The 6,778-nt window shown below is 43.4% G+C and overlaps 1 long non-coding RNA gene across 1 annotated transcript; it reads right to left on the bottom strand.

Annotated features, from left to right (window-relative positions):
• Positions 1–1,619: 1,619 nt before the first annotated feature.
• On the bottom strand, positions 1,620–5,555 carry LOC117503287. Its single transcript, XR_004558536.1, has 3 exons — positions 5,525–5,555; positions 5,236–5,336; positions 1,620–1,661 (listed from the first exon to the last, which is right to left on the bottom strand). It is a non-coding gene; the product is annotated as an uncharacterized LOC117503287 (long non-coding RNA).
• Between the last annotated feature and the right edge of the window lie 1,223 nt (positions 5,556–6,778).

Genomic DNA, 6,778 nt, shown 5'->3' with positions numbered 1-6,778 from the left:
GTGATGCGCCTTGAGGCAAATCTGTTGTGATTTGGTGCATGCGGGTTACATATGGGCGAGTGGGCCCCACCTGGGCTGCCCACCTGGGTCCCAGTCAGTTTTGTCCGGGGCTTTCATCGTGGCCCCTTGTTGTGGGCTTCGCATGGGCCCTACCTAAAACCCGCATGGGCAACCCAGGTTTCTCTCATCTGGAGCCCACCTAGTGTGGGCCCCATGCAGGCTGATTATGGGCCCCTGATTGCACCCATAGGGGTAATTATTATAATTATGGGCTTAACAAATCCATTTTTGTCACATACAGTTCTTTAAACAAGCTAGGGCTGTGATCAGAGAACGCAACAACCTCTGCCAACAGAGTTGTCACATTTTTCAATGTCGTACTGGTGCAGTACAAAATTATATTGACCTTTTGTTAAACACACATTATGGGGTGTTTGCTACAGGCTCATTTGCAAATACCAGGTCACAGTCATTTAGAGTTTCCACTTTAAAATTACAAATTAATGTTGATAAATATGTTATACTGACATGAAACCATCAATTACATTATAACAAAGGAAATATTAACTTAGCAGTCAATATTGGTATTCTGATTAAGATTCTGATTAAGCCAAGGCATCTCCAAGCAGAGGAATTTGAAAAGGTTTAATTTTTAGTCAATTTTGATACTGACCAAACTTTTGGAGATCAAGGTCACACATGAAACACCTATGAGGAGCAATATGGGCCAAGTTGGAAGGCCCTATGATCACAGTTCCAAAGTTATGGCCAATTATGTTTTTGTAATCTTGTTCACAGACAGACAAAAAAACAAACCAAATATTTTTGAAAACATTTCTTCTGCATACACTAATAATAACAGAAACAACCAATAGGGACAGTAACGTTTGAACATGTTCATTTTTCAGAAGAAACATTTGAAGTGCAACAAAAATTACGTTTGTTTTGCGTGGGAATAAAAAGCAAGATTGGATGATTCAAGTAGGAAAAACAGAACACATACAGTGGCTTGCTATTCATACCCCTTAGTAATGTTCATGTATCCATTCCCTGACTTGTCTGAAAAAACTGGCAATTAAAATGATTATTTACAAGTATTAGACCAAAGGGGCTGATTACTTATGGAACCCATCATCTTGGCTTTCATATTTTTAATTAATTTATGTCAAGTTGTAGAGATTTACTTTCAGTTTGAGTCTAAGGAAGATAATTTAGAAATTTTATATTGACAACCCTAATTTACATTTTGTATTTGAAATGCCATAAACAAATTAAAATGTGTGAAATACCAAAGGGTGTGAATACTTTTGCAAGCCACTGTATACGTTCCATTTATCCTACTTGAACCTTCCAATCTTGCTCTTTATTCCCTCTGTGCAAACTGCGGTCCATATAAGGTATTGCTCATTTTCAAAGGCTGAGGACATGAGAGACATGAATGTCCTGTAATGTCTTCTACAAGGTCAACACAAAGTGTCACAGACAGAATTGGTTACTGTCCACCTCAAGTGAGGCTGAAGCCAGAATTCTTCATTGAGGGGTTGCCTGTCGGGCCTGTCCATTACCCCCCCGATCCCGAGCACCTATGAGCCACTTAGACATGGCCTTCTCAACACCTTTACGAGTGATGTGACTTGTCAAGGAGTTTTTCTTCAAGCCTCCTGCAAGGAACAAATATAATGGTCACTTACTTCATATGTGCCAACACCTCTCAACAAGGACTGTAAGGCAACTATGTTAAGAAAAGCACTATGGGCAATTCCATATCAATCAACCAAAACCTTGATTTTGACACAATGGTCCTCAATATTTTTGTCCAAACATTCCTCCATGTCTTATTTAAACCAAAATGGCTTTTCAAGTATGGATAGATGCATAGGCCCCCAGGAGCCGGGGTCTCTGGCCCCGTGGGATCCCAGAAACCCAATTTTTTTTTTTTTTTTTAATCTAATGATACATTTTCCGCATCTCCTGGAACAAAAAGTCTCAAAATTAGTGGATATTTAAATGACGCTGTATTCAACCTTTCATTTGAACCAGCAGGTGATCATGTTGAAATAATAGAATATGACGTGGAAGCAGGACCTGGAATGATTTTCGTTTTAATTTTAAACCAAATTATGCATTAACTCAGAACAATTAAACTACATGAAAATTCATGAAGACTGAAAAGACTGTTCAAGCATTTCAAAAACCACAGCTAAAGCTTGGAGAATAGTTTGAAAATCATGGTAAAATATCAATAACATACCTTTTTGTAAAAAAGCCACTTCTTGTGTAAATTCCTGTAAATCCACTCAAAGCCACAGTCTTTTTTTCCCCATGAAAAAAGTCTACATTAATAAAAACTCATTTACACTCTTGTGTAAATTCATGTAAATCCATTCAAAGCAACAGTCCTTTTCCCCAATCAAAGAAAATCTAGATTAATGAAAAAAGTCACATAATCTTGTCCTGTTTGAACAGCACAATGTTTATTTATAGAAAAATCTTACTGTGTTTCCTGAGAGGGCACAGTTCACTTTTCCCCATTTCTTTTATCTTTCAGGTGTGTTGATGAAGCCAGCGACAATTCCACAGACTCTTGTCCTTATCAGACTTTTTCAAACTGTCTTTCTCGCCATCTTCTCTCTGTCCGGCGTCAGTCCATGGCAGAGACATGCTGCACAAGTCTTCTTTTAAAAACTTTAGAGCTCTAGGTTTGTGACGTCCACAAGCTACGTTTAGCTTAAGTTTCATGCAGGAGACACACAGCGTCACCACAGCAACCAACCAGTCCCACTTTATGACAACTGTCACAACAGCCAGGCTTTTTTCTCCTCGAAACTCTTCAGATCCGAGGACACTGATTTGTATCTGTAACACACAGATCAGTGTCTGCGGACCGCCGCGGTCTTGCACGATGTCGTAAAAAAAGAGAACACTTTGCGATAGACATTTTAAAAACTCAGTGATGATCACGATTACAGAGAAAAACACTAACACCCCCCTCCTCTCCATGATGAAATGCGCAGAATTTCGCAGATCCGTGGAGTTTTCACAGCCCTGCAGTAACCTGTGTAGTTGTCTAATATCAGACTGGCATTACAGTCCTTCCCACAACTGAAGACATATTCATCGAAACAAATCCATATTTTTTAAAGCAATACGAGGTCTATTAGAAAAGTATCCGACCTTATTATTTTTTTCAAAAACCATATGGATTTGAATCACGTGTGATTGCGTCAGACAAGCTTGAACCCTCGTGCGCATGCGTGAGTTTTTCCACGCCCCTCGGTTGCGTCATTCGCCTGTGAGCAGGCTTTGAGTGAGGAGTGGTCCACCCCCTCAGCGGATTTTCATTGTCAGGAAATGGCGGAATGATATGGGCTTTTTTTCCCATCAGAATTTTTTCAGAAACTGTTAGAGACTGGCAGCTGGAAACCATTCGAAAAGTTATCTGGCTTTCGGTGAAAATTTTACGGGCTTCACAGAGAATAAGGACTGTTACTACAGCTTTAAAGATGGCTTTAAGGACGCTCGGTGCGCCGCGCTCGGTGCGCCGCACTCCGTGCGCCGCGCTCCGTGCGCCGCGCTCCGTGCCGCCATCGAGAGCCACAAACCACCGGATCATTTCTAAACGGATGGCTCTGTGGAGCCGGGACCGTCGTGTGCACTTTCTCTGGTTATCACAAGAGCTGGACATCAACCATTTTCCGGCAGATTTAACTTTTAACAAGAGATTTTGTCATGGAAAGCCGAGCGGAGGCTTCGCACATCACGATGGATTCGCTACTGGAGCGAGACAAAACCACCTCGGTTTTGGTCTCACAGGACGGCTTTGAGATGGCGTTCAGACAGCTGTCGGTGGTTTTTCCATCGAGTGATTATCGAGAAATTGTGGATGTGCCTGGACATGCCAGAACATGTCCCGTGAGGTTTCATCACGGCGTTGCTGTGTGCCATGCGGCACCGCCGCGACGCGCAAAGCCTCCGCTCCTCTTTCCATGACAAAAACTCCTGTAACAGTGGAATGTGCCGTTCATTTCCAAACTGGACGCTGTTTTATCCGGGACGTCGTCTGACTAGCACAGGAATTGTGAAAAGACGTGGACATCAGCACTTTTTTGGCACATTGAGACAGACGTGCGGAGGAATTCCGCGCGTCGTGGCGGTGCCGCATTGGCGCAAAGCAATGCCGTGATGAAACCTCGCGGGACATGTTCTGGCATGTCCAGGCACATCCACAATTTCTCGGATAATCCCTGACAGAAAAACCACCGACAGCTGTCTGAACACCATCTCAAAGCCGTCCTGTGAGACCAAAATGGAGGTGGTTTTGTCTCGCTCCAGTAGCGAATCCATCGTGACGCGCGAAGCCTCCGCTCGGCTTTCTATGACAAAATCTGTTGTTAAAAGTGAAATCTGCCGGAAAATGGTTGATGTCCAGCTCTTGTGATAACCAGAGAAATTGCACACGACGGTCCCAGCTCCACAGAGCCATCCGTTTAGAAATGATCCGGTGGTTTGTGGCTCTCGATGGCGGCACGGAGCGCAGCGTGCCGAGCGTCCTTAAAGCCGTCCTTAAAGCTGTAGTAATACTTTTCTAGTAGACCTCATTAAAAAAAACAAACAAAAAAAACATTTTTGTTCTCTTATGATCATGAATGCTGGGCACTCACATTTTCAAAATCTGGAATATACAGTCCATGGGTACATATTGAAGAAATTTTGAGATGGTTCGTTGTCATCTTCAAAAGCTACAAGCTCTCAAAGGTGGCCATTTGTTTTTTGTAAAAATGCCAATTTTATTGCCTTTTTTCAATGACTAGAGGAAATGCAAACCCAATTTTTCTATTTCCTTGCAATAGTATGCCACTCTTAATGTCCTCTCAGAACATGTCTGAAGTTAGGAAAAAATGGAAAACTGATAGGTAGTATTACCTTTGAATGATTTAAATAAATTAAAAGAAAAAAGGAACTGAGGACCATGGTGTCTGGCCCATTTGAACTGATATGAAATTGCCCCTATACTACACACATACCATTGAACATACCGGTTAAGCATGCAAAAGACATGTGCAAACACACTACCCAGCCAGAACAATAAACGCTCCATACACAATATTTAAAATCAACATATTTATAACAGGTTATTGTTACACCTTCTAGTATCACTACAACTTAAAACATTATCAACATGTACACCTAGGATAGTTTCAAGGCCTTGAACTCCCTCTTCCCATTTCGACCCACAAAGTTATACTGCCTGGCTAGGCCATGGTCTAGGAGGAAGGTCATCATTCTTCTTGCGGCCTCGTCAACAGTTGCCCCCCCATGTCAGCCACAGCTGCAACCTGAGGGAAAACAAAGGCAATACAAAGCAAATTCAAAATTTATCTGTATTACTGGAGTAAACCACTCAACATGAAAGAATTGCCAGAAACATGCATGTGATCACACTTGGGAAGTTTCAGATCAAATTAACTGCGAGCCCCCAATAAAACTGAATTGAGTTACACTACCCCAAATTTAACATTCATACCACTTCGGACATGAAATTTGGGTTTGCAAGCTTTTCTTCCATGATTTCAACATCACAAACTGCCTTTGGGGGGAACCCTTCTGGAACAGAAGAAACTGTAGTCCCAACGTTGCCATGCTGTTGTAGTAGTGTTTGTAGGATCCTCCCTTGGATTTTCTGAGTCTCTTTCACCTCCTCAATGAGCGTTATGAGGCGAGCAAACATGCTGTCCCTAATTTGTGTTTGAGGGGTATGTGGTGAAATGGTGACATTGTGACAGGCCGAAACAATGGGCCATCTCTGGTTATCCTGAGGCTGTGGAGGTGAAGACCTGAGGGTGGATGGAGGTGGCGGAGGTGTCTGCATAGCCCTGAGCATGGATGGAGGTGGCGGAGGTGAAGACCCAAGGGTGGATGGAGGTGGCAGAGGTGAAGACCTGAGGGTGGATGGAGGTGGCGGAGGTGTCTGCATAGCCTTTAACATAGATGGAGGTGGTGGAGGTGAAGACCTGAGGGTGGATGGAGGTGGCGGAGGTGTCTCCATAGCCCTGAGCATGGATGGAGGTGGTGGAGGCGAAGACCCGAGGGTGGATGGAGGTGTAGGCCTGCTGCCGGACCAATCATCATCCTCATCCTCACTGGACAAAATCACTCGCCTCGAAATGTATAATATACAAGCACAATCAATGAGTTAAAGCATTTTAAAAAAAACATTTGGTAAGAAATACAGTGGTCCCTCGCTATAACGCGGTTCACCTTTCGCAGCCTCACAGTTTCTCAGATTTTTTCTAGTGCAATTTTGCAAGCTTTTTTTTTTTTTTTACAGCGCATTGTGTTCTGCGTCCTCATCAGGCAGGCCGGTCGCAGCACCGGTCAGCATCACCGCGATTGCTCTCACTGGCAGCCCGCAAGGATAGACTTCTTGCGAAAAAATCCGCAGCGCTGCATGGTCTCGGTAACCGCAGCCGCAGAGCTCCGTGGCCACTGAGAGAGGTTTGTATCTTTTTAATGACTTGGATTCTTTGCGGGTCCGGCATCCGTACCCCGCAACTGTAACACTGGAGGCAGTGAGCAAAGGGAGAGTACATGCATTGTGCTCTGTGTGTGTCTGTTTATAATCTTATCGCCCAGAAGAAAAAAGAGCACCAACAACTACCCATAACTATGTTTTTCACTCGGAAAAAGACACCTGCACCGAGGTGTCACTCAGTGGAAAAAGATGCTACAGCAGAGCGGTGCCAGGAAGAAGAGGCGCGGTCAGAGGAACTGTGAAATA

This window comes from Thalassophryne amazonica, chromosome 2 (genome assembly GCF_902500255.1).
Source record: "Thalassophryne amazonica chromosome 2, fThaAma1.1, whole genome shotgun sequence".
NCBI lineage: Eukaryota > Metazoa > Chordata > Actinopteri > Batrachoidiformes > Batrachoididae > Thalassophryne > Thalassophryne amazonica.
Note: the sequence above shows the minus strand (reverse complement) of the source record. Positions and strands in the feature narration are given on the sequence as shown.